Here is a 27771-nt window from a genome sequence, read left to right on the forward strand (position 1 = left end):
GTACATCAAGCTTCTGGTCAGCCTTTGTTGTCTCACTTTTAAATTTTATTTTATTTATTTAGTTTATTTATTCATGAGAGACACAGAGACGGAGAGGCAGAGACATAGGCAGAGGGAGGAGAAGGCTCCATGCAGAGAGCCTGATGTGGGACTCGATCCCGGGACCCCAGGATCATGCCCTGAGCTGAAGGCAGACACTCAACCACTGAGCAACCCAGGCGCCTCTCACTTTTAAATTTTAAAAGACCTCTAAGTATTTCCAGATATTTGAGAAAAGTTCGAAACATAAAACACAGAAACCAAGAGACAAACGACCACCACATAAAAAGAAACTCTCAAGAAATAGAGACAGTGTGGGAAGAAAAGCAAACTTCACAAAAACTATAATTACTGGTGTCCTAGAGGCCAGACAAGATAGCACAGTAATAAAATAAAGACAACGTGCAACAAAAGGGGTATTCAAAGAATAAGAAAGAACCCTTGGAAATTAAAAGTATGATAGAAATCAATGACTCAATAGAAGATTTGGAATATAAAATTGGAAAAATCTTGGAGAAAGACTAGAAACCAAGAAAAAAAGAAAGAAAAGGGCTATGCAATGAAAAATAAAAAGGATCATTCTAAGAAGTTCAACATCTGAATAGGAGGATGTACAAAAAGAAAAAGAGAATAGAGGCAATGGGAAGAGTTATCAAAGAAATAATACAAGGAAAATTCTGAGCACTGAGGAACATAGGCTTCTAGGTGAAAAAACTCACTTGAGTGCCCAATGCCATGAATGAAAAAAGATTCGCATCAAAGCACATCACTGTGTAAAAAACCCCACACAAATCAGAAGCAAAGCTTGAAGACACAAGAGAAAAAAAAAATCCTAAACTGATTACATGGAAATCTGATTTTACAGCAGCACTGGAAGCAAGAAGGCAATGGAACCATACCTTTAAAGTTCTGAGAGGGATTTATTGCCAACTGAGAATTTATATTCAAACAAATTATTAATTAAATGTGAGGGAAGAATGATGGCATTTTCAGATAAGAGCAATCTCAATTATTCTATTCCCTGTATGTCCTTTCTGAGGAAGCTACTCTAGATATGTTCCTTCAAAATTAGAGGGGTTAATTAACGGAAGAAAAGAAGTCTTCTTTAAGCCCAGAGAGCAACCAGCTTAGGTTGGAGTAGGAGGACAGAAGATTCCAGAAGGGAGAGCTTCCAAGAAAAAAAAAAAAAAAAGAAAGGAAAAGTTGGAAAGTTGAGGGCTGAGTTAGTGGTAGGTATATAGCATATTAAGCAAATAAACAAGAGAGACACTAATGGACTCCAGAAATGAAAACGAAGGAATATACACGAAAGAAATGAACCGTGGCACACCACAGAGTTTGGCTGTGAACCGTCACTTATGTGGATGTAACATCTAGTGTTGACTTAATAAAAAAAAAAATGGTTTAGCAGAAGTAGAAGAGGGACGTGGGATGGTGGTAAAAGCAAGCTAAATGCTCATTTTCTGTGGTAGGAAGTAATGAATAAAAGTCATATAAGAATGCTATTTAGATACACTGAGATCATTCTAGAATTAGACCAGAGAGCTGAAAGTCGTTGCATTTGGGCGGCAGAGATCAGAGGTCTGTAGGACGGGGGCAGGCCTGAAACCATGTCTGTGTATGGCTCGGACTGTAGGAAGGGCTTATGTGTCTCTGTGCATACCCAGATTGGCAGCTCACAGAGGCACAGTCAAAGCTGAGGGATTGTTTGCCTACAACAACATGTTAACAACGCAAAGAAATGAACAGGAGCTCCCTTATTTTGGGTGTTGTGCATACGGCCGAGGCAGAAGGGCTTCCTTTTTCTGGTTGTCTGGAAATAAATTCTTTACACCATTTCTTTTCTTGTCCGAACCTTTGTATTCAGGGTTGAACTCATCTTTAATTTCAGCTTTTGTTGAGAGCACTTGGCGGAGCTCTGTCCTAACACTGGGGGAAGAAGGCCTGGGGGAGGCAGGCCGGTGTAGAGAATTCCGGCTTCGTCATTTGTCTGTCAGCTTTGGGCCCTGGCTGGTTACTAAAGTCCTTTTCCTTGTCTGAAAATGGAGAAAACACTCCTTGCCTCATAGGATCGTGTGAGGAATAAATGAATAATTTAGTATATTAAGTGCCTGGCGCATAGTAGTTGCCCAAAACATTTAAATAAAAAAAAATATGCAAAGGAACATTGTGGTTAGCCCTTGGTTGAGCACAGGAACCCTATAATGTTGGGTCTGGGCCCTACAGATGAACCGTCCAGAAGAAACAAGAGCTTGGAGGGAAGGGGAAGGCAGAAATAATCCAGGAAGTCATCTGATTTTAGCAGAAATTCTTACTGCATTTTGGGTACAGTGTCTTCTGATCTGACTGTAGAGCTCAGCAAATTTGTGGAGACCTAGATCCTGGAAAGTTTTATGTACCAGGATCGATAAGAGCTCTTAGCTAATTTAGCTTCCATATCTAAACAATCAGAAAAGTCGCTCATATTCCAGATAATGTGGAATAATGGATGCAGGGTTAACAGGGCTATTTTTTACCCACGGCTCTTGTGTGATTGCTCATTTAAGCCAGGGAGCTGGGGCCTGGGCCCTACCCTTGGGATAAGCTAACCCATTCTCTCACCAAGCCTATTAGTAATGACCCTTGTTTGGAGGATGCTTGTATCAGCAGATGCTGGGCTCTGAAATTCTTATGTTCTTGGCTCATTTCATGAACTTCTTTGGGTTCTTTGGTTCTTTGTGGGCTCTCTAACTCCTGGCTGTGGTCTGTGGTCAGCGTGCACACATTGCATACGTGAAGGTAATGCCTGCATGAGGTATGAGGGAGTTAATGAGGCCAAGGCAGCCTCTCATTTATCTGCTCTCTTCCTTAGATGATTCTAAGTCTAAGAATCATCTTCTGTGGGCACCTGGGTGGCTCAGTTGTTGAGCTTCACCTTTAGCTCAGGGCGTGATGGGTCCTGGGATCGAGTCCTACATCAGGCTCCCCGAAGGAAGCCTGCTCCTCCCTCTGCCTATGTCTCTGCCTCTCTCTGTGTGTCTCTCATGGGTAAATAAATAAAATCTTAAAAAAAAAAAAAAAAGAATCATCTTCTGCTGCCCCTGGGGCTGACTGAGGGCCTTAGCTGAGGAGCTGCCAGGGGCTGTAAGGTGGGAAAATAGTGCAGGCAGGAGTGAGGGCAGGAGCGGCAAATAGGCTCCAAGCGTGAGGAAGGCATGGAGTTAAACTTTGGCTGATTAGCCCTCAGGAGAAAAGTAGTGAAGCCAAATCTAGATGTCAAGCCAGTGACCCTTGTGGAATTGGAGCAGAAGACACACAGATTATGGGAGGCTTCAGTTCGGTGGGTGCTATATTAAAACTGCAAGGAAGCACATGAGTCTATATAGGTGACTCAGGGGCAAGGGAATGCAAGAGGATTCTGTGGTCAGCTGAATGGGTCACACTGGTAAGGTGACAGGAGGCGTAAGGATCGGCCACTTAATAGTAAAACCATATACTAGAAACATCTACTGTCTTATTATTGCTCTATTATTTTTTATTTCCCATGTTTCTGCAAAGTACAAGTTGTACTTGCAATCCAAGACTGTCCCATCAGGTTGCCTCATCTGGCAAAAATCCAGCCATAAACTTGGGAAGGAAGTTAAAAAAAAAAAAAAAAAGTCTTGAGTAGCCACAATGGATGACTAAAACCTAACTGCACAGCCATGCACTGGGTGTTGGTGGGAGAGCTTCTCTGCTCTCAGCCCAGGCCCTGGAAGACTTTGGTGAGCTGGAGCCATCTGGGACCCCAGAGCCGGTCTACACCCAGCTCTTCAAGGGCTTCTGGAAGGGATTCAGGGGATGCTTATAGGAAGAAAAAGGAGGAAGTACCGATGATCTTTGCACTTTCTAGAATATCACCAAGCATCTGTTCTCTCTGGGGCTGCACAGTTTCCTGTCTGCTTCAGCTCTGTTTTCTTTGTGAGGCAGTTTCCTATCCTGCAGGGCCACATGCCCCAATCACTTGATCTTGCACAAGCCATTCGCCTCTTCTAGAGCCCTGGCTACCTTCCCTTTAAGCTCTGGGTCTACCACTAGCTGACTGTCGTCTTTCTTCAGAGTTGCAATTTACAGAGTATCTAATTAGCCCAGCTCCCTCATTGAGGTGAATTGCTTTTAAATGCAAGTCCCACCCTTTGTCCATCAGAGAGGGCTCAGGTGTGAGTGCGGGTTGGGTAGCAGGGAGACAGGTAGGATGACTTGCCTATTGGAGCAATTGGAGGTCTGCAAGCCATCTGCCAAAGGATTTGTTAAGCACAAATGGAACCCCACCTTTCCTCACCAGTCTGCAGATTGCTATGGCTGAAGTGCAGGGTGCACGGGGTGGAGTGGCAGGGGGCACTCGTCAGCTGGGAAGGGGCACAAGCCTTGGCTTCCCAGGGTCTTTGCCTGGGTCACAGGGCCACAGAAATCCAGTAAGTCTGTTTAGACAGATTATGCGGTGAACTATGTCTCACTGAAGGTTTGGCCTGGAGCAAAAGGAGGGAGAAGAGAGGCTAGATAGAGAGAGATGGAGAGAGGGGGCCTCCCCCCCTGTTAGGGGGGCAAGTGAGTCAGTGGCTCCAGAACCCCAAACCCAGGAGCATCTTCCGGGGGGAGGCAGCTTGCTGGCAGGCTCCCAGGTGGCCACCAGTTCAGCTGCATTTGTGAGTAGCCATCTCTTTCCAGCCTGCCTCGGTCTCCCCACCGTGACTTTGGCCCCTGGTGTTTTGTCACTATTAATTATAGACAGCAGCAAAGTGCCCAAAGGCTGCAAGTGATTTTTTCGTTTTCCATGTCACCAGATGCCTTTGTCCTTTGCTCTGCTTGCCCTGAATCATTGCAAGACCTTGACATTTCCACTCCCTCTTCACTTTCATCTGGTGACACTCCGTCTCAGTGTCTGCACTCTCCTGGCCTGGCTGTTGTTTCTCTTGGCATCTCAGAGTCTCTTCCTCCCGGACACTGCACTTGTGCATTACTGCTCTCGTCTTATCTGTTCCTCCTAACCAGTTCCTTCTCGTGCCCCGCACCCCAAGCTTGACTAGGGAAGCTCATTTAATCATCAGGTCTTAGACTTGGGCTGAGCTGAATGTGAACATAAAAAGTGACAACCCAGACGGCTGGCTCTGCATGCTCATTTGCAGAGAAATGTTTCACGCGGTGAGCAAGGATGTGAGTGAGAGAGGGGCCAGGTGGAGGAGAGCAGGGGTAGAGGCCCCAAGCACCTCTCTCCATTGCTGGGAGCAGTTGATAGGGCACAGAGGCCCCGGAGGCAGCATGCCAAGACTGAGACATTTGGAAATTCCTTGCTGGGTCTTAAGGAAATAACCATGGATTTTCCCAAAGATTTAGTTTGAAGGACTATTTGTCATTAACAACAACAAAAAACAACATTGGAAATGGCCAGTTACCATGGGGTAACTGTTCTGGTATGGCCACACAGGGGCAATTTATGTAACCACTGCAGGAGAACACTGGTGACCCAGCACTAAGCCATGCCTTGCTTTACTGCATCTTTGTAAAAAAAAAAAAATAAATAAATAAAAATCCAATAACCAAATAAAACCAGGAAGGGTGTGTTATCTGTAGCTATCTTGGGGGAGAAAAGAATAGGTAATTTTTTGCCCCTTCTGTGGACTTAATTATATTTTCTAAAATTTCTAGATTGAACATAAATTTCTTTGACACTTGGAAAAAGAACAGTTACTTTAAAAACAAATGCTGTCCACCCAGACAGCCATAACAATATATGGGTTGGAAATTCAGTTTCCGTTAAAAATGCTCCCAAAATAAATTAGGGATTGAATTCACATTTGTAACATTACAAACAATACACCGTAGGTCAAAGGGAGACTGAGCGAGTGTGATGTGTTTGTTCACTGAAATCAGCTCTCCATAAGCCTTATTCTAAACACGAAACTTGAGACCAGAACTCTCGTTTACTTTTTCTTGGATTTCTTACTCATAGCAGCAAGTAGCACAGGATTAGGTGACCGTGATAGAGTCTGCTTTGCTTCATCTACAGCTCACCGAAATTGCAGAAGGGGTAGGTCTGGGGGAACAGATGGGCAGCTAGAGTCCTGGGAGAGGGCCGGCTCTTTCAGGTGGCGCTGTCGTTCTGGAAGGGGGCCCTGAAGTGTCAGGAGTGACCAGGGCCGGGAGTGGGAAGGAGGCAGGGTGTTAACCCGCTTGCATGTATTAACAGATGTGCTTTCTGGGGCTCTGTTGGCAACTCTGGTTTGTATGTGTGGTTGTTTTTTTTTTTTTTTTTTTTTTTTCCGTCTCTGCAGGCGAGGTAGAGCCAGCTGTGCAGAGCTCTGCAGCGAGCCGCCCGGAGAGAAGCAGTGAAGTCCTGGAGCCCAGCTGAGATGAACTGGCCTCCTTGAGCCTGCCCAAGCCCTGGCGCCAGGCCTCTGTCCCAGCCCTGAGGTAAGACCGCCCGAATGCCAGCTCGGGGACCAAGAGGGCAGAAAACGCCTTCTCATCCATGGAAACCTCTTCCTCTAAAGGCTCAAGGGAGGAGGAGCAGTTGTTTCTGGTACAAACCATCTGCTTCCACCTTTGGCCATTTGATGGCCAAGGAGGCTTTGATTTTTCAGAGTGGGACTTTTGGAACCTTAACAGGGAGTTGTGTTTTCTCAGTCGCTTGTGACATTTGAACTGCAAAGGGGTTGAATTTAACCTCCACATCAGACTGCACCAGGTTCAGGTGAACACCTGCTCTGTCCTGCCGGGGAAGTTGAGCTCCTTGGAGACTCTCTCTCACACCCAAGGGAGACAGGAGGACAGAAATTATGTGGGGGGGAGAGGGGGGAGGGCGGTGATTGCAAAGCATTCCACTAAGCTCCCTAAAAAATGACTCATTACCTAGATATGTTCTGATTGTAAAGGTAAAATGTGCTCCAGGATATTTGGAAAAATACTGACATGGAAGAAAATAAAACCTGCCTGAAATGCAACCCCTGTTAACAATCCTTCAGGGTGGGTTTCATTAAGGTTCCTCAGTCAGCCCCCAGTTAGCAGTCAACGTCCTCCTGCCTGGAGGTAGAGAGGTGAGGCAGGAAAACCCCAACCAGGAGCCAGGAGAATTGGCTTCTAGTCTGCGGGCTTTCAGAGAGCAGATTTTGTAATCTTCAGGAATTTTGCGAGCTGCTTGTTAAAAATTGTTGACAGCCGGAAATTGGCCACGGTGGGGAAGTTTACAGCATGGGCAATTAGCCAGGGCTACAAACAGGGCCTCTGGTTTGGGAGATTCAAGTTACCAGCTCGCTCTGCCACCAACAGGGACAGGCCGGGACACTTGAAGCAAGTGGCTTCCCCTGTGCCCCCCTCTCCCTCTGTGAAGAGTAGGGGCTCAGTCAGCATTAGCCGAGTGGCCAACAGGAGTGAGACCTCTGTTCTTATCCAGTAAGATGGTTGTGAGGCTCCCTGCCCGCTGGGTTTGGGGGGGGGTGGACTTTGGTAGATGGGTAAACCCCAGGCTTGTCAGTGGAGACGGTCGGCTGGCCCTTCCCGCCTTGGCGCTCGCTTCTTGGGAAATCTGTGAATTACTGACACCCTTTTATAAGGGCAGAGAAAAACTCTCCTTTTCCTGACAGACATCTGGGGCATGTTTCCTTCCTGGAAAAATCGAGGAGTCGGTCAGAGAAGTGTGAAAAGGAAGCCTGGGCGCTGCTGGATGGGAGAGCCAGGACTGAAATGGGAGCTTTTGACTCTGGAACTCTCCTGGGGGGTGTAGGGGGTGGGGAGGGAAGGAGCACTTCCTGCCAAATGTGAAATTTAAACAAAAGCCTCTTTCTTCAAGGCCCTGCTGTGGGCAGATTAGAGCTAATTAAATTAGCATAATGGAACCCCAGCCTCTGCCCTTCCCCCTCCACTTTCAGAATCTTTGGGTTCCCTACCCCTCCCTCCTTTTTGTATCCTGGAGAGGGGGATGGGGAGAAGGTGGGGCATCATCAGTTCAGCACCCCCTCACTTTGTAGAACTGTAGTTCAGAAGGTGATAAAGGTGGGAGGGAGGCCATTTGGTCACACACCCTCATTTTAAGCCAGGTCACACCACTGGTGACAACTGTGGCTGAGGGGATAATAAGCACATGCTCCCGGGGAGGCAAAGAATGAGGCTGGTGGGATGGGGCACTGCTCAGGAAGCCTCAGGATCCTGGAGCCCTTTATGTGACTGGCCCAGGGACCTGGTGGATGGTCTCAGGGGCTGGCCCCTCCTGCACGCTCCCCCAGTAGCTGCAGCCACAGCTCCAGTGCGATGCGTGCCCTGGTCCCCTGGCCTGCTTGAGGTTAAGACCCCTTCCTCATCGGGGCTTCAGTTTTCCAGGTCGGTGAAACCAGCTGGACAGATCTAATTCTGAAGACTTTTAGGTGTGTGTATAAGGAAGGGCAGGGAAGGGTAGGGAAGACTCAGTGATGGCTCTAGGCCCTGTGCTTTGTGCTCTGTTTGCAGGACCTCCTTGAACTCTGCAAAGACCTAACGGGGTAGGTTTTTCTATTAATGAGGCAGATGTGGAAGTGGGGTCTCTCACAGAGGTAAAGAGACTTGTCCAAGATTGGACAGCCCACAGGCAACAGAGCTGTAAACGGAGCCTGGCTGTGACTCCTTGGCTTCTCAGAGGTAGTGGGTGTTCTTCACAGCAAGTACTGCCTACACTGGTGGGAGTTCCCAAATGCAGTTCCAGCCAGCAGGGTCCCTTCCCTCGGGGTACCTCATTCTATCTCTGCAGCTCTGTGAACAGTGGCAGCTGTAGTGCTTGGAGCTTCACAAAAGGCCACATTGTTCCTTTCAGATACCAAGGACTCTTCACTCTACAGTAAGATAGAGTCAGATCTGGGAGCATCCATAAGTTCTTTAGCATAGTCCCCTCACTCGCGTGACACCTGGGGGTAGTGAGTTGGGGTGCTGCTGGCCCCGGGTCTCTGAGTCATCTGGAAGCAGAAGCCTCAGCCTCTGGACTCTCGGCGTTCTTGTCAGGGGGATACCGAGATGGACCTGTTTGGTTTTCGTGATTGTTCCTCTGGCAAGAGGGATTTAATTCAGTTTCACAGATGCTGTGTACCCAGCCACATAACCTGGCATGTTTGGGCAAGAGATCCTGGCTTGATCTTGAGCATACAGGTATGCCAAGGGACAAGGGGAGGTGCGCTCCAGTATTGAGACTGTGTATGACATCTATTAGCCCATAACCATACATCATCTCCAATAATTCTAATGGGGGAGACTGTGTGTCCCAAAGCTCCCAGAGCCCTGAAAAACAGAATTTTCAGTGCTTACCCTGATAACTAGGGAGCAAATCAGCGAAGGCTGAGTTGGGGTCTTTGGAAGATTCTTGCAGAGGGGTGGGGCTGAGGGGAGGAGACAGAGTGGCAGAGGGAGAGATTTGGGCAGGCACTGCTAAGTGGGGCAGGTGCCTCTGCTTGTGGAGCTGGGGCTGGCGGGGGGAGTGGGCTGTATGGTTTTGTAGATAATCAAGAGTCCTTTTCCTCTCTGGCACCCATCAGCTTCAGAAGGAGGAAAAGCTCATGTCAGCTGAGCATTTGGAATGTGAGTCCCGGCTGAAAGAGGTCCTTGGAAAGCTGCTTGGTTGGCTTTCACATCTTCCATCTGAGGAAATGGAGGCCCAGAAAGGGGAAGGGCCTTTTTATGACACCAGTGGACCTGGAATCTCTTCTGAATGTCTGGCCAAGGTCCTTACCCCCACGCCAGGGAAGAATGTTCCCAGAGCCAGGTACGGCCCACTTCCTGCCTTGGCCTATCTGGCCCAAAGCCTGTGATGGGCTGGGTTTGGCTGTCAGAGGAGTTTGTGGCCATGGCAACCCACAAGGGAGAGGGTGTCATCTCAGTGATGCCACACATCCCCTGGCATCTCAGTGATGCCAGCCCATCCTCCTCCTCTGTTCACATCCTTCTTAGAGGTCTGTTGACGCCAAGGGGTATCATTCCTTCCGGCTTCTTCCCGGAAGTTCACCATTGTCGTAAGACCTCATAATACAGAGGAAAGTGCCCCAGCTTTGAGAACATTTAAAGTGGGTTTGAGCCTTGCTTGATCATAGTTGCACGACTACCTGGCCTTTCTGACTCTGTTTCCTCATATGTAAAATGGGCTAAATAACCTCTACCCCGAGTGAAGACTAATAATTATTTATATGATGCTCTTCCCACAAAATAGGTGCCTATTGAATGGTCCCCCTTATTTTTTCTTTCTTTCTTTTTTTTTTTTTAAAGATTTTTATTTATTTATTCATGAGAGACACACAGAGAGAAGCAGAGACATAGGCAGAGGGAGAAGCAGGCTCCCTGCAGGATACGGAACTCAATCCCAGGACCTTGGCATCATGACCTGAGCCAAAGACAGACTCTCAACTGCTGAACCACTCAGGCATCCCCCATAATTTTTTCATACACCTGTATTGAGCTATCATTGACAGACAACCACCTGCACAATTTAAACCTCACAGCTTGATGAGTTTGACATGTATACACTCATGAAATTCTACAGTCAAGTTAATGAACATAAGCATTACCCCTCTAGGTTTCCTCCTTTGCCTTATCCTTCCCTCCTCCCCCTCTCTAGGTCCTGCCTCCCATCCCCAGGCAACTCCCTTTCTATCATTATAGATAAGTTTGCATTTTCTAGAACTTTTTATAAATAGCATAATACAGCACATGCTCTTCTTACTCTCAGCATAATTTTTTAAAGTATTGTTTAAGTTTTTAATTTAAATTCCAGTTGGATAACATGCAGTGTAATATTAGTTTCAGGTGCACAATACAGTGATTCAACACTTTCATACGTTACCTGGTGCTTATCACAAGAGCACTCCTTAATTATTTGATATTCATCTGTGTTGTGTGCATAAATAGCTCATTATTGCCGAATAGCATCTTACAATAAGGAAACGCCACTATCTGTTTATCCTTTTATCTATTAACAGACGTTTGGGTTGTCCCCAGTTTTTAGCTATTAAAATAAAGCTGAAAAAAAAAACAAAACAAACAAAAAGCTGATTTAAGCATTTGTGAAAATTTTTTTGTGAGGACCTATGAATTCTTTTTCCTGCATCATCACCTAAGAGTACAATGGCTGGGTCTTATGGTGGGTGTATGTTTAGCATTTTAAGAAGCTTGCCAAATTGTTTTCTAGAGTTGTTGTATCATTTTACATTGTCCCCAGCACTACATGAGAGTTCTGGTTACCCCAGTTCCTTGCCAACACTTGGTATAGTCGGTCTTTTACATTTTAGCTATTTTAATAGGTATGTGGTGATACCTTGTGGTTTTATTTGAATTTTCTTAAAGGCTCACGTAAAAAAAAAAAAAGATTTGTTTGTCTTCTTATGATTAAGCGGGGTTTTTTTATATATTCTATAAACAAGTCCTTTATCGGAGAGGTTTGAAAATATATTTTCCGATTCGGAGGCTTGCATGTGGTGAGAGATAATAGCACGTAAACTAATCATTACAATTCAGCTGAGCAAGTATATATATAGGGAAATACAAGGAAAGATCAGTAATCTTTTTTTTTTGAATATTTATTTATTTTTTAGAGAGTATGAGAGAGAGCACATGTGTGAGCAAGTATAGAGGGAGGGGCAGAGGGAAGAGAGAATCCCAAGCAGACTCTGTACCTGGAGCTAGATGTGGGGCTCAGTCTCACCACGGCCAGATCACCACCTGAGCCAAAACTGCGAGTTGGATGCCCAACCAACTACACCACCCGGGTGCCCTGAAAGGTCAGTAATCTTAGGTCAGGATGTCAGGGAAACTTCTAGGTGGTGAAGGTATGTGAATTGAGTTGTAAAGGAAATTTAAAGTTAGTTTGGGGCAGCCTGGGTGGCTCAGCGGTTTAGTGCTGCCTTCGACCCAGGGCCTGATTCTGGGGACCAGGGATCGAGTCCCATGTTGGGCTCCCTGCATGGAGCCTGCTTTTCCCTCTGCCTGTGTCTCTGCCCCCCCCCCCCCGTATCTCTCATGAATAAATAAATAAAATCTTAAAAAAAATAAAGTTAGTTTGGTGGAGGCAAAACCAGGGATGTGAGATTGGTACAATGTATGCATACTTCTAGGTTATTTTCTCATGCGAGAGCATTAGTGGAGCCACCACTGCAATCAAGAGACTATTCCATCACTAGAAAGATCTCCCACATGCCACCCTTTCATTGTCCCATGCTGTGCCCATCCCCCCCCCAATTGCATCTCTAGAATTTTGTCGTTTTGAGAATGTTCTGTAAATAGTGATCTGCAATATGCAACCTTCTGAGACAGACTGGTTTCTGGTCATCATCATACACTTCAGGTCTGTCCAGGGAGTTGGATGTATTGATAGTTTGCTCTTTTTTGTTGCTGAGTGGTATTTCATGGTTCGAGTACACCAGTTTCGCCATTGACCTTTTGAAGGGCGTTTTGCGTGTTTCCAGTTTTTGACTCTTACAGATAAAGCTGCTATGAACAATTTTGTACAGGTTTTTGTGTAGACGTACATTTTTGTTTTTCCGGGATAAATGTCGAGCTGTGCAATTGCTGAATTGTGTGGCAAGCATATTTTTAATTTTTTAAGAAACCGCCAAACTGTTTTTTAGAGTGGCTGTACCATTTAACATTCCTACCAGAAGTGTGGGAGAGATCCACTCCCTTGCCAGCATTGGGTAGGGTCATAGTTTTATGTTAGCTCTTCTGATCGGCAGGCAGTGGTGTCTCATTATGGTCTTTTTTTTTTTTTTTTTAAAGATTTTATTCATGAGAGGCAGAGACATAGGCAGAGGAAGAAGTAGGCTCCCTGCGTGGAGCCTGATGCGGGACTCGATCCCAGGACCCCGGGATCATGCATTGAGCCAAAGGCAGATGCTCAACCACTGACCCAGGCACCCCTCGTTATGGCCTTAATTTGCATTTCTCTGATGGCTAGGTGTGTGGCTCTGGCTCTTACCCTTTCTGCTCCTTCGGGTCTGGCCATATAAATCTAGACCTCAGCCCGAACTTTTTAAATCTGAGAAGCCAGAAGACCTAATGCTGATCACCCCCTCCTACATTTCTGGAGCTGCCTTGAAGCAGCTTTTGAAGCTGTCTCACTCATTTCTGTCTCACTTCTCTGTCCTTTGACCCAGTTAGGCACTTACAGGAGATCCTTTTTCATTGTTCTGAGTGTCTCCAGGAAAGTGATATTTTTTAGAGCTGTGTATTTTTCCAGGGAAGTTTTTTTTTTCTTTCAGCAAACAACCTGTGGGTGTTGATTTTTTTTATTATTTATTATTTTTTTATTACTGTGCCGTGAGGTAAGTTCTCTCTCTCCACCCTGTCCCTCCCTGGTGCCAGTATGCCAACATCTGTACTTATTGGCAGCTGAGATAAAGAAGCCTCTGGAGTTAGGCCAGGATGGCTATTTTCTCAGTGTTTGGAGGCCTGAAATGCCAAGGGAATCTGTCATGGCCTCAGGCCTTCCTTGTGCTCAGCATCTTCTGTTCTTTCACTTAGAGAGAGGCAGCTTTAATGTGCTGGGAAAAATCATCATGGCAGCTAACAGTTCTATAGCATTTATTATGTACCAGGTACTACGTGCTTTATATGTATTAACTCATTTGATGCCCACAACAACCCAAAGAGTTGTCAATACTGTTAATACTCCACTTGACACGTGAGGAGACTAGGGTCTGGGAGGTCTCAGAGTAAGCTAGTAAGTAAGCTAGTAAGCTGTGAGTAAGTTGGGACTTGAGCCCAGATGGTCTGACACCAAGTCCATCCCCAATGTCAGTGTGCTATACTATCCCTCTGCGAGGACGGGTGCGCCTTGTGCAGTATACGCCTAGCCTCAGGCTCCCCCTTTGGAAGCAAGTGGGAGGGGGAGGGCATGCCATGGGTGTTCTCTGGGGCTCGTCAGCACTTCATGATGGCAGTGGAAAACAGAATAGGTGGGAAGTGCTTTCCCAGGAGAAAGGGGAGTTCCTTGGAGGCCTGCACTGGGCATGGGCCATTGTCCAGGCCTGACTGAGGCTTGGGCTCTGCACCTCAGTCTTGTGAATACATGATTCTGTACCATGAGCCTGCTGTGCACCCAGGACTGGCTCACGCACACTGTGGGCAGAGGCCCCGACCTTGGGAAAAGTAGCAACCTCATTGGCCCTCAGACTCACAGCCACCTGCCTGTGCAGTAATAACCTCGAGGTTGCACCAAAGGGGCACTCCCCACCCCAGAGGTGACTTGGCCTTCCTGGCCTGACAGATCTGGATTCTGGTTGTAAAACCCCCATTTCTACCTATTGACAGGGCAATAACCATATCTGGTGTCTAGATTGTGGTGAGGTGAAGTGGGGACAGTGTGGTGCATTGCCCTAGGGAACATTGGTCCCCTCTTCTCCTCTCCATGGGGCCCTTCCCAGTCTTAAATATCCAGCTGCATGGCAGTGCTGCCCTGAAAGAAAATGGGTGTGTGTCCCTTGTCCTGATTCACTAGGTGAAGAGTGTCCATCCACTCGTTCAGCATTCAGTTAACTTCTAAATGACCCTCTACCATGCGCTTGCTTCTATAATAGGCCCTGGGAGCCTACGAGCCAGATCCTTGACCTCATGTAGCATATGGTCTACAGAGAGAGACAAATGTTAATTAAATAATAGCACAGCTGAGTGTGACATCATGACCTGTGGGATTGCTGTGGAGGAAGTTCACTGGTACTGTGCGAGCCGGAGGACACTTCCTCGGGGGAGTGATTCTGATCTGGGTCAGATTCTTTAGGCCTAATCCACCGAAGGAGCCCACATAGAATGTTCTGTAGGATCAGTTCACTTGACCCTGTGTCCTGACTGTAGACTGACCCGAAGCCTGGCCACCCTGGTGTTCTCTCCACCCCAACAAACCACAACTGTTCTGGGATGTTCCCCAGACCCCACCATTGACAGCTGATGCCGACCCATGGGGGCTAAGGCTGAGCTCAGAGCCACACCTTACAGGGCCTGGTTGCGTTTTTGTTGTTATGTGTGCTTGTGACTCAGCTTATTACTCAGCGGAGCATAGTTTGCCACCATCAAATCCCAGACTTTTTTGAAACGACTTTACTGAAGTATAATTTATATTTCATGGACTTCCTTTGTGTGTAAATTCAGTGACTTTTAGTAAGAGTTGTACAACCATCACCACAATCCAGTTTTATTTATTTTGTTTATTTTTTTAAATATTTATTTATTTATAATCCAGTTTTAGAGCATTTTCATCATTGGAGGGGTTGTTCATCTTCACATGGATAAGGCAAGAAAATTATTTTTGTATGGAAATCGCTCCATAATTATATTTTCTGGACTTAGTTCTGTGCTTCCTGTGGATCTCATTAATTAATTCAATGAGTGTTTACCAAGTGCCCGCTGGAGCCCACAGCCGGGCTAGGTGCAAAGGGGGAATAGAATAGAGAAACAGTGGAGAGGGCGGTTTCTCTGTGGTCGACAAGCTTTCTACTGAAGACCCGCTGTTCAGTGTAGCCTGCCTGCAGCCATGGGTCTCAGGGCAGGCCAGGTGTTTGCTTTCCACCCAGTGGCTCTTCACTGAGGACAAGGCAAGGGCCTTGCTTGCTTTTGCAATATTGACATATTGAAAATACTGGCCGAGCAGAAAGAGGAAAGTGTACTCTCCAATATCTGCAAACAGCTCTGGGCTTTGGTAAACCTGGATGCAGGACCTGCAAAGAGAGGAGAGTGGGCGTGTTGTTTACTGTGCAAAGATTCCACAGGTGGAATTAGGGTGAGCGGCGAGAGTGCCTGGAGGAAGATAGGAGCAGGAGCAAAGTCAGGACAGGAGGCTCAGGTGAATTCAGGGAGTCATGGTGCATTAGGTCACCTACAACTTAAGGGTGCATTTGCATATGGTGGGGTGTTGCTTGGAGGCCTGAGGGTGGGGTGGGGGTGAGGACTTAGTGGAGTGAACATGGAAGATGCCATTTTTGTCTCCAAGGGGATGGGGGCATAATTGTCCAGAGCTGGACTTGGGGCATAATCTTGCTTGTGGAGATGTGGAGAAAGATGGGAGGCAGGTATGGTTCAGGAGGCTCCTTCAGGGCTCTAAGATCAGGTGGTGTGGGCCTGATCTTGGGTGGGTCAGTGAGGTGAGGAAGGGAGAAGTAGATGGGAGAGAAGATTCTCTCAGGTGAGAGAAATCTCTCTGTTCCAGCTTCTCTTGGGGGCCAGACTTACCCTGCCCACCCGCCTCTTGCACCTCAGCAAACCCCTCACACTCAGCTTGTTCACAACCAGACTCAACAGCCCCTCCCCACACTGTGTCCTCTCCTTGCCTCCCACCCTCCTTTTCTCCCCTCCAGTGCTCTATCCCATTCTTCTTGCCCAAGAAGGAGAGGAGCCAGAAAGCAGATCACTACCCACAGAAGGCAGTGCCGTAGAAGGTAATGGTGAGAGATTTCCAGAGAGAGAAGTGCCACATGCCCAAGAAGGGGTCTGAGGACTGGTAGTAGCCAGGCAAGCCAGGTGCCTCAGGTGAATTTAAGGAGGCATTCCCACTCGGATGCCAACCCCATCCTCACATGACCCCGAGGGGGTGGGCTTCCTTAAGTGTTGCACTCCAGGTGCCTCCGTTGCCTTACCCTAGTCCTGGGCTAGGAGCGTGGAGAGAACTGGTCTTTAGGACACTGGTGACCTTGGACAAAGCAGTGACTTTCAACAGGCTCAGGATAGAGTGTGGAACTGTTTCTTCAGAAGGAAGCCTTCTGTGGGAAGCTTCCCGAAGCCACACGAGTCCACGTGTCTCTCTCTCCCCACTCTAAGACAGCCCCTCAGGGGCTCCACGGACTCTCTAGGGTTCCTGGGGCACGGTTTGAAGAACACCAATCAACTCCAATCCCCAACACACACAGTTCTGAGACCACAGGTGTGACCCTAGAGGTCTCCCTGTACTTTCCTTTGGTTCATCATCTTCAGTTTTATAGCTTTTTATTATCCCCCCTTCCAGAAGAATTAGAAACAGTTGATACTGAAGGTCTTAAGATATTTGAAGACTGCAGTCTGAGAAGTCCACTTATTGAGTGCCTGCTACCTACCAAGCACTATTTTAGGGGCTTTCACATTCATCATTTTAACTCTTACAAGAACCTTTCCAGGTCCATGTCATCATCCCATTTACCTGATGAGGAGACTGAGGCTCAGAGGAACAAGCGCTTGCTTAAGTCTGCAGAGTTGCTGACAGGTGCTCCTGTGTCCAAAGCCTGTGTTCTTCCTCCAACCACAGCTTTACTCAGTTTTTTTTTTTAATATTTTATTCATTTATTCATGAGACACGCACACACACAGAGGCAGAGGGAGAAGCAGGCTCCATGCAGGTAGCCCGACGTGGGACTTGATCCCGGGTCTCCAGGATCAGGCCCTGGGCTGGAGGCGATGCTAAACCGCTGAGCCACCCGGGCTGCCCTTTACTCTGTTTTCTAGACTGACTGTGCCTGGCTACCAGGCACCGAGTTTGGTGCTGCCAGAGTACAAAGGAGATGAAATCCCGTTAAGCCCACCCAGTTGTCCCCTGCTCTGGAGGGGTGGGGGCTGGCTCTTCATAAGGGCTCCTGCCTCTGTCTCTAATGAATAAATAAGTAAAATCTTTAAAAAAAAAAAAAAGGCTCCTGTGGTGGTCGCAGTGATTTCTGGCAACTGCGGAGATGAAATCCATGGCCCCATTCCCTCCCCAGCCAGCAGGTCACAGGGCCCCCTCCTCTGCGCCCCTGGGGTTCTGAAACCTTCCAGTGAGGCGGCCCTGGGCCAGTAGGGGTGGTCCCTGGGCCAGTAGGGGTGGTCCCTGGGCCAGTAGGGGTGGTTTGTCCTGCGCGGAGCTTGACGGCCCTGCCTCCCCCTCCCCGGGTCCCCTCCCTCCCTTGGCATCTATCACCCCTAGTTTCCTTCAGCTGCCACCAGCCGCCGAGCTCGGATTCACTTCCCAGACAGAGGCGAGGTATTTTGGCCACTTCTGCCCTCAGCCCCGGGGAGGGGGAGAGTTGGGGCCCAGTGTTTTCACCTGTCACTTCAGACTGTTGGCCAGAGTTTGCAGAAAAAGGCCTGTATTATTCAGGTCGGTGCCAGGAACAGCCGCGCCCTGCCAGGTTGTCGTGTGAGCCCGTGAGCCCCCGCTGCAAGCCCAAGGCTCTCCAGGGCCCCGGCTCAGGTGGCAAAGGCGCTCTGCTCCCACGGAAGCGGCCAGCGGCCCAGGAGGCCCGGAAGCAGCCGGGAGGAGGTCGGCCTCTAGGAACTGGGGCAGCCTGGCCCCACCCTGCGCCCCCGTCCCGTCCCCCTCCTCCACAAGGTAAAGCGGGGCTGTTACTCAGTGTAGTAATGCCCCGAGGGTCCCTCGTTGCTCACAGAGGATGCTGTGCTGGCCCCTGGAGACAGACCCTCAGAATGTCCTCGAAGCGGGGCTGATCTCCACTTACTGGATGAGCAAACAGCCTCAGAGAGCTCGAGGGAAGGACGCGGGGCCACGCAGGCAGGACGGGGTGGCAGCTGGGATCTGAGCCCAGGTCAGGAGGCCGAGGGCCACCACACATGGAAGTACATCTTCCCGGCGCACCTGCGGGTTACACCTGCAGCCCGTCCCCCGTCCCTGCTGGGTCTCTTACCCTCCTCTCTTCCCATCGCTCTGCAAACGTGGAAATCTGATTTCTGGAGCTGAATGTTCCTGGGGGACCTGACTGGAGTTTGGGATCTGCTGGGTCAGCGGTTGGTGGGACTGAAGGACAGGCCAGGGGTGATAAAAGATGGTCTCTGGCACTTTCTCTATCAGTGGAAATGGCTTCTCTTCACACCCCGTCAAAGCCCTTTTTAGTGGCAGGAGCTCAACACTAAATTTAGAGAAAATAATATCACGTGCTTAGAAAACCTCCACCAGTCCCAGTTTCTTGCAGGATGAATTGGGACTTAGAAATACTTGTCTGGAGCAGATAATCCTGTTGAATCTCACTTCCCATCACTGCAGCCCTAATACCCTCACCTCTCGTAACTTCTCACCATTCTCTGGCTACTATGGGCCCTGTTTCATGGCTAAACCTTTGGGCTCCCGTTCTGTTAAGTATGCCTTTTTCTGCCTGTTAAACTCCTATTCACCCTTCGGAACCCAGGAGGGATGTTACCTTTCCTGACTTGCTCTAGTGGAGTTGGTACCAGCCCAGCCTTTAGTTCTGAATGCCTTACATGGGTTTACACCCACCATTTTATGGGTCTTTCTCTTCCTCTAAGGGCTGAAGGGGCTGGGGCTGGACCGTTTATCTCTCACCTGTACTTGGTGCATATTTGTGCGAGCAAATGAATGGGGGCTCATTAATGAATTACGTGCTGAAGTGTGAGTCACAGGTGGCTCCACTTTAAGTACAAGGTCGCAGGTGCTATCGATTGACAGATGAGCCAGGTACTGTGCTGAGAGCACTATTGCAGATGAGCCCTGCAGCAGAGAGCGGGTCTCCCAGGGGTGAAGAGACATCACAAAACCTCGAAGTCAGTGGAGTCAAGCGTAGCCTGCCCTGTTCCTCAGGCCAGCCTCTCAAACTCTACACCCAGCCTGCCTCCCAGGAGCGGAGCTCCTTAGGGCTGGGTGGGTGTAGACCTGGAGCAAGAGTAGGGATTCTGAATGGTCCCAAAAGGAAGAGGAATGGGGGTGCTACTCAGGAGAGAAGCAGAAGCAGAGGCAGGAGGAAGTACAAGGCAAACTTTATTTCCTTACTGTGATGCGGGGGGCATCTTGCTGGCCAGAGCTCCTGCCTGACGGCTGCTCCTGAGGATGCAGTATGAGCTGGATCCAAGCAAGAATTTGGAGCCAGACCTGGATATGTAGGTCATTCTGTGCCCCTAGTCCTCCTTCCTGTTTACTCCCTCCTTCCCCCACTGCTGGATGTAGGCACTTAGGCTTTAACCATGGTTAAGATCTGAGTTTAAATCCTGATCGCAGATACTTTAACTGCGAATTGTGTAGTACTGAGCAAAGATACTAGGGTTGCTATCTTTATTTTTTAATTTTAAATTTTTAAAAAAGTTTACTTCCAGTATTAACATAGTATTATATTAGTTTCAGGTTTATAGTGATTCAACAGTTCTCTACATTACTCAGGGCCCAATACCATAAGTGTACTCTTAATCCCCTCCACCTATTTCCCCCATCCCCCACCCACCTCCCCTCTGATAACCATCAGCTTGTTCTCTGTGCGGTTAAGAGTCTGTTTCTTAGTTTGTTTCTTTTTTTGTTTTGTTCTGTTTCTTAAATTCCTCATATGAGTGAAGTTGTATGGTATTGATCTTTCTCCAACTGACTTATTTCACTTAGCATAATGCCCTCTCTATGTCTATGAGGGTTGCAATTTTATAGGGTCATTAGGACAAGTGATGATGCCACTATGGAGAGGCTGTGTACTAAGACATCTAATTTATTCCTCTGAATACCCTGCAGATACGTGCTGTTATCCTTCTGAAATCACAGATCTTTGAGGTTCAGAGAGGCTCCACAAGCTGCCTAAGGTCCCATTGTGAGTAAATGATAGAATCAGATAGTGGACTCAGGTGTCCTACATCTGATCCACTACGTCGCCAGTCTCCAATCTGCATGGGGCCTAAGAATCGCCAGGGGCTCTTGCTGAAGGAGCAGTTCCCAGGCCCTGTATCAGATTTTGGATTTTGATTCAGCCCACTTTATTGGCAGGGGGCAGGCGGCAGGCGTGGGGAGCAGAGGCTGTAACAGGTACCCAGGATGATGTCAGGATCGGACAGGTTTAGGCAACATAGTATTGTAAGTTCCTGCCTATAAAGTGTGGCACTGGGTTGGCCCTCAATAAACCCTGGCTGTGAGTATTATGACCTGAACTGATTGAAAGGACATCTTACTGTGAAAAGCGTTTCATCTTTTAAAAGCTCATTAGTCCTACAACTAGATCTTGAAGATAGAAGTTAAGGGAAGTAGATCCTGGATCAGGGAGTCTGCATTCTGAAACTCTAAACTCAGAACTACCTGCCAGTGGAATGAGCTGCCTACAAAGGTCCCTATTGTTCATGATCAAGCAGTCTGTGACACCATGTGTCAGGTGTGCTGGCCGAGAGGACCCAGTGCTGGGTCTGTGTCTGTCCTGTGAATGCATGCACTGAGGAGCTGTTCATGGGTGTGGCATTTTGATATTCCGGTGGAGGTGGAGTGGTGCAGCTATGCGCAGTCTGGAGGGATCCCAACTCCGGCAGGGAAAGCCGGAAGGTAGGCATGGCAGAGATGGTGAGTAGGTATTTCAGGGCCATCACTCCCTGCTTTGTGTCTCAGGAAGCCTGTACTGCACTTTCCTCTGTAGCTTCTGGGTCTCCAGACTCTCATTCCCTGGCCACGAGGACACATTTTCCTTGGGGATTGGTGGTGAGCCAATGTCTCGCTTTTCTCATATGTCTGGGTCTTGCCTTTATTTTTAAGTTCTTATGGGCATATACATTATAGAACATAGGGAATATTGTCCCATCAGAGCCTGGAGAAAAGCTTGACCTCTATCCCGTTTTCAACCTCAGTCTTGATGACAAAATTTGGTGATGGCTTTCCTAGAGATCAAGAGCATCTAAACGACCTTGCTGAAAGCTGTTGGAAACCTACCGAATAATTGCTGTGGATACTTTCATTTCTAAGATCCATGATAAGTGCTGCCACTTTAAACCCTGGTTGTGTGTTGGTGCTTTATATTATCTACTCTTATTTAATCCTTGCAGCAGCCTTGTGATATAGGTAACACTATCCCTCTTTTACAGTTGAATAAACAAGGCTCAGAGAATTCAGCCCAGTTGCCCTAGGTGACAGAGCTAGTAAGAAATGGGCTGGGGCTTCAGACCTATGTCTGTGTGATGCACAAATTAGAACTTATTATGCTTTTAACATTTTGTCTCATTGGAATGATACGTTTTGTTTCTCTCAATGAGGAGGAAAGTTAGGGATAGGTTCCCCAAACTGGTGATAGAGCACAAAGCTACATTCAGAGTGCATCAAAAGGATAACTGACTCCTACATTCACGTTTGAAGTTATCCCTAACGTTTGTGAATGTGGATAACCATGATCTTTCTCTAGTCATATCTTGGTGATGGCAGCACAGCAAGATTTCCAGTCCCTTGTGACCCTCAGGAAGACTCCATCCCTGCCAAGGTTGTTGGAGAGTATGTGTCTACACCTTGGTGGCTCTGAGGCAAGGATGTTGAGGGCCAGAAATCTGACTTCTCATGAGGGATGACAGCTGGAAGATGAAATGAGAGCAAGAGAGCATGAGTTGTGCATCATTTAATCAGTCTGCAGTGGAGTACCTGGGTGGCTCAGTTGGTTGAGCAACTGCCTTTGGCTCGGGTTGTGATCTTGGAGTCCTGGGATTGGGCCCTGAGTCAGGCTCTCTGTTCAGCAGGGAGTCTGCTTCTCTCTCTCTCAAATAAATAAAATCTTAAAAAAAAAAAAAAAAAAGGCAACCTGGAGCTTGAAACCAAAGGATACCTGTGTGTATTAACTTGAATAAGGAGACCATCTGAGCCCCCAAGTTTGTCTGCCAAGCACCAGGAGATGGCTTCTTCTAGTATATAGATCTGATGTGTTAGAGAAACAAAAATCCCCCAAGAAAGGTGAGGGAATTTGAGTGCTTTCTTCAACTCAAGCTGTTTTCCTTGAACAGATTTTACTTTTTGGCTCTACATTGCGTACATACCCATGTCAAGATGGAGGGTCCTCCACCACACTCCCCTTTTTGACTGCCTATTGGCCGTCTTTTTTCCCAACAGCTTCTTTGGCTTCCATCTTGAGGTTAGTGCTCTCACACACTGCCACTTTGTTCTCCTTTTATCTCTCTGACCCCTGACGAAGCCCCAGTGGCCAGCCTCCTGTCCCCACCTTCTGTTTAAAAACCTTGCTCCCTTGGGATCCCTGGGTGGCGCAGCGGTTTGGCGCCTGCCTTTGACCCAGGGCGCGATCCTGGAGACCCGGGATCGAATCCCACATCGGGCTCCCGGTGCATGGAGCCTGCTTCTCACTCTGCCTGTGTCTCTGCCTCTCTCTCTCTCTCTGTATGACTATCGTAAATTAAAAAAAAAAAAAAAATTAAAAAAAAATAAATTGGTGAATTTATTTAAAAAAAAAAAAAAAAAAAAAAAACCTTGCTCCCATCATTCCTTTTTGAAGGCTTCAGGCCATAGCCAGCCATTCCAATACTACTGTCTATCTTCATTTCTAATCTAGCCAAGATGGTATATTTTTCTTGGAGTTCCTTATGTAAAGTCAGTATTTTTTTCTTTCTTTTTTTTTTTTGTAAAGTCAGTATTGTACAGCTTGCCCTTTCATTATAGTGGTCTCATTCCATTTATTCAGCTGTTTTATTTTCTGCCACAGGTGTACCAAGGTTGTCTCTCAAAACTCCTTACAGGCAGGGACTGTAGTTTATGTGGAAGTAGTGGTGATTTTAATTTCTGTGTTTAGCAGGTAAGAGTGGCCAATAAAATTGTTTTTGTCATTTGATCAACTGATGGACACTTACCACGGTCTGTGCACTGGACACAAGGCACTAGGGATATGGAGCTAATTATGACTTGGTGGTTGAAATGCTTATGGTTTTAAGGGAAGAGAGACATGCACGCAAATTAAAATTATATTTTGAGCTATAATTGAGGTTTAGTAAAATTTCTTGGGAGCTCAGATGAGAAATAATGAGAAAAGAGAGATGGAGACAGATTTAAGAAATGTTTTAAGAATAGAAATAGAACTTTGTTTCCTATTTAGTTTGATTCAGTACCGTTTAAGGGCTCATTCTAGGGGCAGTGAGGTAGCAGGATGAACACGTGATCCAGGAGCACTTGGGGAGAGGAATGGGTTGACTATGGGGTAAGAAAGAAGGAAAAGTCGAAGATACTAGGCTTAGCAAGACAGTAAGAGCTGGAGAGAGGGACAGTGAGAGTTTTAACTGCCAACATTTATTGTGTGCTGATTACTGTGTGTGGGGTAGTTAACATGAATTGCTTGTTTTTCATCCATAAAACCCCAATGAGGTAGATACTTTCATTTTTTCCATTTTACAGAGGAGGAGACATCCTCAGAGCATTTGAGCTCATTTAAGATCACACAGCTGAGAAGTACTAGAGTCAGGTTTAAACCCAGGAACTCTTGCTTCAGAGCAAACACCCTAGAACGACCCGACCAACTGCTCCAGAGCCTCCAGAGGCCTTCACTGCCCATAGCTCCCACATTTACACCTCCAGCCTGGACTTTTCTCCAGACCTCTGACTTGCCATCAGGCTGCCTATTTACATGCCACTTGACAGTCTGATCTCGAACTCAGACTGAACCCCAACTGAACTTCTGCTCTTCACTTCTCTCCCCTTTTCTCCTCAGAGTAGCACCATCATTCTGGCTGCTTTGGCCCCAAACCTTGGAATCACCCTTGACTTTTTTCTCACACCCGCACCCAAGCCATCGAACTTGAGTTTCAAAGCACACCTGAAACACATTCCTTCTCACCACCCCCCACTGCAACTTCCCACTCTAGGCTGTAGGCATCTGGCACTGGGATCTCTCCAGTGATCTCCCGATGCTCTGCCTGATTTTATCCTTGACCCCTCTCCCTGTCCCGACATGGCAGCCTGAGCAATCCTGGCAACATTAAGTCTCACCACATTGTTCTTTTGCCAAACCCTTGCAGTGGCTCTTACTTTTACTCAGAATAACAGCCAGAGTCCTTACCATGAGCTGTAAGGTACTAGCTCATCTCTTCCACCCCCACCCCCACCCAGTTGTCTCTGTCCCTCTGGGATCCCCTCTGTCTGTCCCCTTTGCTTGTACCTTGCCTTCTGGCCTGTACACACCCAGGCACTCCTGCCTCGGGCCTCTGTCTCAAATGTTCTTCCTGAGATATTGTGGGGCTTACTCCTTCACTAGCTATAATTTGCTGGAATGTTCTCTTCTCAGTGAGGCTTCTTCTGACCTTTTAAACCTGGAAACTTGCCTCATCCCAGCACTTCTGATCCTCCCCTTCCCATGCTCTGCTCTACTTTGTTTCCCATAGCACTTAGTATCCTCTGAGAAACTAAATAATTTATTACATTTATGGGTTTTTTGGTGTTTCACTCTGCCCTCTTAAGGGCAGTGATCTTCATCTGGTTTATTCACTCTTGTGTCCTAAGCACTAAGATTTTTGCTGAGGACATCGTGGCTCGTGCATTTAAGAAAATGAGTCAGTGTAGAGTCCAAAGATTCTGGACAGGTGTTCAGTTGAAAAAATATTTTTAAAAAGATGTGGTCTGGTGTCTGAGGGAGATGCCAGAATGGGGGTGGCCCACAGGGATGCAGGACCTGCCTCTGTGTAAGGCGGTAGGGAGTGAGCGGAGCTCTTGCTGAGGCTGGCTTCCCTGGTGATGTCAGGGCTGCTCTGGAAGCTGGCCACCAGAGGATACAGAGATGGAAAGGGAGGAAGGAAACAGGAAGTATGCTTGTTAGACTTTATTTTATTATTTTATAGTTTTAAAGATTTTATTTTTTTATGAGAGCCACACAGAGGCAGAGACATAGAGGGAGGAGCCAAAGGCAGAGCTCAACCACTGAGCCACCCAGGTGTCCCTCCTGTTAGACTTTAATAGGAGGGAGTTTGAAGAAGAAGACCCAGAGAGGCCTCACAAGGCCTGGAGAGGGATCTTCAGATTTTGCGATAAGAAATGCAATCTCAGTTGGATGATCTGTGCCAACTTCAATTATTTGAGGAACAAGTAGAAAGTGGGGAAGCGTAAGTAACTCAAGAAGCCCTGTGATGGGGAAGGCGAGATTAGGTGGTGGCATGAGGAAGTGATTTGTTTGAAGGACTTGTTTTTAGCTCTAAAAACCAGTCTTTTGGGTGTGGGTGGGGAAGTGACACACAGTAAGCTAATACCATCCAGACTGAAAGAACATGGTCCAGATTATATCTTGTCCCTGCCAGAGAGCCGCTACTCAATCCGAGCCCCACCCCCAGCACCCTGCCTGGCCCACAGTGGGTCCATAGTAAATAGTTTTTGAATACAGTAGAAACAACTATAGACCTTCCTGACCAGTCACTGTGTCCACAGCAACAACAAAATAACAGGAGTGTCCCACTGAGTGTTGGTTCATGGCATTTCTCTCCTCTAAGCTACACAGGTCTTAGCACTTCGAGCAGCCCACTCTTTGGTTATACTTTGGGTTCCTTTACTGCACAGGGGCTGTGTTTTTAAGAGGTAAATCTTCAGGTGACTCAGTTGAGTAACTAGAATGACAAGTTAGTTAACAGTTTTACATGGATTTGAAGGATATGGTGGGTCTTTGTCCATTCAGGCTGCTATAACAAAATACCAGCTTAAACAACAGAAATTTATTTTTCCCAGTTCCTGGAGACAGGAAGTCTGAGCTCAAGGCGCCAGCACCGTGACATTCCAGTGAGCGCTCACTTCCTGGTTGGGAGCTGGTGCCTTCTCCCTGTGTCCTCACGCATCAGAGGGGACAGTGGAGCTCTTGGGGCCTCTTTTATAAGAATACCAATCCCATTCATGAAGGCTTCACCCTCAGGACCTCATCACCTCCTAATACCTTTGCCTTTGAGGGGTTATGATTTCAACATATGAATTCCAGTGTTGCGGGAGAGGTGGATACATACATTCAGGCCAACGCTGATAGTAATTCCAGGGAAATAAGAGGAACAAAAGGGTTGGCTAAGGGTGGCAGATCTCTTGACTGTGGGCAGAGCCTGGCATTGAGCCAGCTTCCTCTCATACCAAGTTGTACCACCTCTCTGGGAGTTGGATTTTATTTTACTTACTTACTTACTTACTTACTTACTTATTTATTTATTTATTTATTTATTTATTATTTTTTAAAAAAGATTTTATTCATGAGACACACACAGAGAGAGAGGCAGAGACAATGGCAGAGGGAGAAGCAGGCTCCATGCAGGGAGCCCGATGTGGGACTCCATCCCTGGTCTCCAGGATCAGGCTCTGGACTAAAGGTGGCACTAAACTGCTAAGCCACCTGGGCTGCCCTGGGAGTTGGATTTTAAGGTTATGAGTTTGCTTCCTGTGGATTTTATAAAAAGAATAGTGTCAGGAAAAGAACCATGACTTGAAATATATCCAGAGCCAAAGTCTGTCTGCTTTTTCTTCCTTTTAAAAATGTGATATGCAAAGCATGTCGGCTTAATTCCCTGGTGGTGGCAAATGCCATAAAGTTCAGAGATGTCCTGGGAGAGAGGAGGATGAGTCTACTCCTTCCTCTTTTACTCCTATCTTCTCTGAAAAGAGACAGCTTGGCAGGCTGCATAGAAAAGAATGAAAGAAAGAAGAAATCTCTAATATTTATTAAGTATCCGATGTGCCTGGAGCTATGCTAGGCCTGTGTGCACCTTTCATCTATCCTTATTAGGTGAAGGGCATTGAATCAGTCTTTTCTGTAACCTACCCAAGGTCTCACAGCCAACAAAGAGGAGAGAGGCTAGAACAAGCCCCAGGGAAAGAAAATTGAAGCCTGTGGCTAAAAAGAGACCAAGAAACTTCTGTTTGAAATCAGCCAGATTTCCTAGTGCCCAGCCCAGTGTCTTATTGTCAGGAAAATGTTGAGAAATATTTATCAGAGGGGTGGTTGAATGAATTACTAGGGCCCTGAGAAAACTCGTAAATATTTTTGCAGAAGTGCTATTGGAAGTCTAGAGACTGGGAAGAATCAAGGGAGAGAGAAATAGAATTTAAATTTTCAAAAGGCATAATTATGAACCATGAGCATCAGG

General features: G+C 47.1%; 1 protein-coding gene across 4 annotated transcripts in view; it reads left to right on the forward strand.

Moving 5' to 3' along the window:
- Positions 1 to 27771, forward strand: part of ST6GAL1 (ST6 beta-galactoside alpha-2,6-sialyltransferase 1) — a 122139-nt gene that overhangs the window by 22895 nt on the left and 71473 nt on the right. For 3 of the 4 annotated variants that reach the window (XM_055308218.1, XM_055308219.1, XM_055308220.1), the window contains exon 2: positions 6330 to 6468. The gene's annotated coding sequence lies outside the window, so the exon portion shown is untranslated. Of the gene's footprint in view, positions 1 to 6329; positions 6469 to 9575; positions 9776 to 27771 lie in introns of those variants that run through there. The other variant, XM_055308221.1, reaches the window with a different exon arrangement.

This window comes from Nyctereutes procyonoides, unplaced genomic scaffold (genome assembly GCF_905146905.1).
Source record: "Nyctereutes procyonoides isolate TBG_1078 unplaced genomic scaffold, NYPRO_anot_genome, whole genome shotgun sequence".
In the NCBI taxonomy this organism is placed as follows: domain Eukaryota; kingdom Metazoa; phylum Chordata; class Mammalia; order Carnivora; family Canidae; genus Nyctereutes; species Nyctereutes procyonoides.